A 4,837-nucleotide genomic window follows, 5' to 3' on the forward strand; every position below is an offset into this window, starting at 1 on the left:
TCTGAATTTCTGCACACAAAGGACAGACCTCCAATACATGATATAATAATAATTCTTGCATTCTTACACAGCTCATGATTGACATCACTGATCAAATTCTGAAATAATGCCATATCTTTCACAATTAACGCATTCGCATAAAAGTGCCATTAATAGCCCTGGTCTGGTAGAAACAGCAGCATAATTCAATGCAGGTGCACAAAAGCAGGCAAAATAAAGTCACTGCATGTTACAGTAAATCTTGTGAACGGTTTTGGGACTTCTTCTGACATGAAAGGTGCTGTAACACACGCAAGGATTATGATTTGGATTTGGAGCAAATAATATTTTAGGTTTGAAACAAGCCATATTTCAGATGGTCGACAGTCACTTTGTTACCTTTTCCAGCAGCTGACTCCCATGAGGATCAATTTTAATTTCTTCTTTCAAGCTGTAGAAGGCATCATTAGAATATACGACAGGCATTTCTCACACGTATGTGTAAAGGCAGATTCAAGGAATGCATTTCTTCTTTAAACAAGTTTGCACTGTCAATCTTAATATTATATATGCAAGTAATCTCAAAGCTTTCAAGCAATTCATCAAAGAAACGCTGCCTCAATTCCTACTCGAGTATTGCTATGACTGACAAAAAGGAAAAGGAAACATCAGTAGATCTCTTTTCCCTTTAACTGACTTCACACTATCAGAGCTCCAATAACTGCCATGCTCTTATTTAACATTCTCAATACAGGGTATTTTTTAAACTGTGCAGTCGTTGCTCTATTTTGTGTGTCCAGTTATTTTTCTATTGTCAGGATTTGGCCATCTTGACTTCACCCCTCTCATTGGGTCAGTTTGTTTATCAAATTTGTCCCTGTTCTCTTGTAAATTAATGTTAATTTAATTTTAAAATTGCATTATATTTATATATGAACATTCAGAAACAAATATTACATTTACCAACAAAGTGCATGAAACAAAATAAGCTATCAGGCAGTGTTTGCAAGTGATATTGAAAGAGAGATTGGATGAAGAAGGCCCTTCAATCTTCTCATACTTCCAGAGTCAAAATGTGTCTTCAATGAATCCAGGTTGTTGACTTTAACCATCCTTCCTAATAATCCATCCCAAATCCTGGCCAAATCTTGACCTCAACCACCCCATCCCCCTCCACCCCTTCAACTCTAGATCTGAGAACCATGTGCCAATGGGGAGAAATAATAGAAAAATAACTCTAAATTTAATATATTTTTTCTGTATGTTAATATACAACAACAACTTGCATTGTTATAGCGCCCTTCACACCGGACAGTATCTCGACGCTTAACAGTGATGGAGCTCGATGCTGAGCCAGGAGTTGGGAGAAGGTGACCGCAGGCATTTTGCTTATAAATACATATATCCCCCTGCATAATGTTTATATTATATATATGTACAAGGCAATTTTAAATTGGTTATTACCCTCTGAGGGAAGAAATACCTCCTGGTGTCTATCCTAAAATTGCCTTTCATAGCTCTGTTTGTACCTGTGAACACTCACTCTGCAGAAAGTGTTCTTGGTTTACATCTTGGCTTGGTTTACTTTCCCATTTTGGGTTTTATACATGCTGGAAAGTGATTGAGAGCCAGAACCCTGACAGAATTTACACTCCCTAACCCAAAGCACTTTATTGTAACGTCGCTAATCACCCCCGACACCCCACCCCCATCCCCCTCACCCTGGCTGAGATCAGCTAACTCAGCACAAACCAACAATTGAACCTGAGTCTGGCTCAACTATTTACTGAATAAACTGCTGAGCCAACACGGGTGCCTAATCTGTGCAAATTAGTGGTCTGAGATTTTGCAGGATTTACTATGAGATACTCATGAGATCGGATTATACCATTTAAGCACTTGGAAGAAGGAATATTGGCTGCTGAAACACAAGGAGGCCAATCTCCACAGATCTTAAAAAAGGTTTCCAAATTAAGAGTGATTTAAGAATTTGCGCGCTTAAAGTTTAAGAAAGAATTGGTCCTGCAAGCTAACACCAGATGGAATTTTGGGGCTTTGCACTGCCAATGACATGTCTGAATCTGTGTACATGTGGGAGCATTGATTTTATAAAATAAATTTCTTGTGTCAATGATCTGTGAGGGATTAGCCACCACATCACACCTCAATAGAATGATACTACCAGCATTGAAAAATTCAGGAATAAGCAGTTACGCTGGTTGAATCTGTAATAAAATAGGGTTCGAAATGCATATTTTCCTCAAAGTAAGGAATGGAGACAGAAGTAAGATTTGTTTTACATTCTAGTCTGACACTTCAGTGAAATAAGTCGCTGGCTGCCAAGACCCTCATCTACACTTTTAACATGTCCAGGCCTGACTATAACAACTCTCTACTCACCAGATGCCCCAGCTCTTCCTTGCACAAGCTGCGGACTATCCAGAACTCTGCAGCCTGTGTCCACTCCCACACCAAGCTCCGTGATCCTCTTATCCCTATCCCCCAGTGAATCGTGTTCAAGATCTTTGTTTTCACAATCAAATCCCTCCATGGTTTTGGCTCACTCTACCTCTGTGAATTCCTTGAACACTACAGACCCAGCTACTCCCTTTGCTCAATGAACACTGGCCTGATTCATGTTCCCCACCCGATCTACCCCACCATCAGCCGGCACTGCTTTGTTGGAAGTGCTGCCTTTATGCCTCTGCACTTAGATCCCATTTACATTATTTGAAAAGAGAAGGGTTTCTCCCCTTGTCCTGGCCAACAATCCAACATTCTTCAATTTGCGCAAAATGGCTGATCTGTTTGCCTATGGAAACAGTCACTACACTCAGTAATAATTACTGCAAAGCATTTTAAGACATGTCAGCACATAAGGGATTATAAACATGCAAGTTCTTTCTGGCGATGGTCACATTTCTCCCTCTACCTTCAGTTCCTCATTTAAGTGACTATGCTTTGTGAGTGAGTGAGTGAGTGAGTCTAGATAATAATAATCCTTGTATTTGGAATAGCGCCTTAGCACACCTTTGAGACATCTAAGAATGCTTAGGTAGCAATTCTATGCTTATTATGGAGAGTATTGCAGCCAAACCCAATCATCTAACCTCGCTTAGTAACCACTTGCATGCACTTTCCAGCAGGGTCCACTGGAGAGCAGTCAGCTCAGGGGATCCCAGCTGATATTTTCACTTTCTAACGCTGGAGTGCTAATAGCAATTGTATGTCCCTCATCCCAGCTGATATCACCTAACACAACATATTACAAACTGAAATTGGAGTGTTCCAGATCATGAATTTAGTTCAGGCTATCCTCTGTGAAGGGTGCTATATAAATGCAAGTTGTTATTGCATGGCTCCTTAACACATTTTACAGTGCCTTTATCCACTTAACTCTCTGGGGCATTTTTCAGCAAAGGAGAAAGAAAGAAATGGAACATGACCATCTTTCTTTGTGAAGAATGACCCTGGAATAACAGTCCCAAAATACACATTACAGTAGATACAGTTAAAAGTGATGAAAGTAAAACTGATCATGGCAAGCAGTGAAATGAGATCTATCTATTCACTTTATAGACCATAAATCACTTACGAATACTCATGGTATCTGGGTGTAGACTGTGCAGGTTCCGGGTGAGGCCTGAATTTCCCCACGATTGCCTTAAGAACATTGTCTTAAGTTTCATAACTTAATTTTGGAAATTTTTTAAGTTCAGTCTTAATATGGAAGATGGTTATGGTTTTGATACTTTTAACCATGATGATGGGTTTCCGCACGTGTCAGACAGACATCCAGCTGACCAACACATTTTTTTTCAGCAGTTCTTTGGAAAACCAGCTTCCAAATTAGGAATGAATTTAAGACTTTTCCAGCCAAGAAACTCCACAATCATAATTATTTAAAGATAATGTTCTTAAGTCATGATAAATTTCAAGCCCGCGCTGTCTCTGTGACCAGGGTAGAGGATATTAGTGTTTATTTCCTGACATGGCATCAGGTCCCGAAAGCTGCCTCCAGTAAACTTTAACCACAGAACTGTTTTTATGGAAGTGGCTACCTCTCCCACAGCTTTGTTCACACAAGGAGACAGATTCATTATTCTGTGGTCAGTATTCGTTGGACCACAGTTATCTGGACACAACTGATAAAAACCACAGAACATTATCTTTGGATTCAAGAAGGCTGCAGATCCCACTTTTCAGTAGAATTGATACTGGGCTCTAAACACACAGTTTATATTGGCATATCTAGTTTGGGATAAGTTAGTATGCAGATAACAAACTCAGCAGTAAATTAGTTAAAATCAACTAAGAATATAAATCTAGCTGATAAATTATAAACAATGGACCAAATAAAAGGTTTTATGGATGTAAATCGACCAAACAACAGGTTTTATCAGTTCATCAAATTGAACTAAATGGCAGCAGAAGCAATGATCAGCAACAATTTTACAGGTAACTGCTGTCAAGTGGTGGAGTCCTGTATCATAGTAGTTAGGACACTTGTCTCACAAGCGAGAGGACCCAGGTTCGATTCCCAGACAGGGCAAAACCTTAGGCAAGTTTCCTTTCTCCACATTACTCTGTTTAACTAGCAGTACGTAGGAACCTAGTTGTTAGTCGATTGGCGGCTCACTTTCCGGAGGTAATAATCCCTCAAACAAAACTGGGTCACTGATTGTGGGACATTGCTGTGCACAAATGGCTGCAGTTTTTTTCACCCACAAAATATGCAATCAATCCATTTTACATTGTGTGAAGCGCTTTGAGATGTCTCAACGAGGTGATAAGGAACTATGCAAGGATTATTATTAATATTATTATTATTATTATTATTTGTAGTGAATGTCTTTGT

The sequence above is a fragment of the Callorhinchus milii genome, unplaced genomic scaffold (assembly GCF_018977255.1).
Source record: "Callorhinchus milii isolate IMCB2004 unplaced genomic scaffold, IMCB_Cmil_1.0 Scaffold3, whole genome shotgun sequence".
NCBI classification, from domain to species: Eukaryota; Metazoa; Chordata; class Chondrichthyes; order Chimaeriformes; family Callorhinchidae; genus Callorhinchus; species Callorhinchus milii.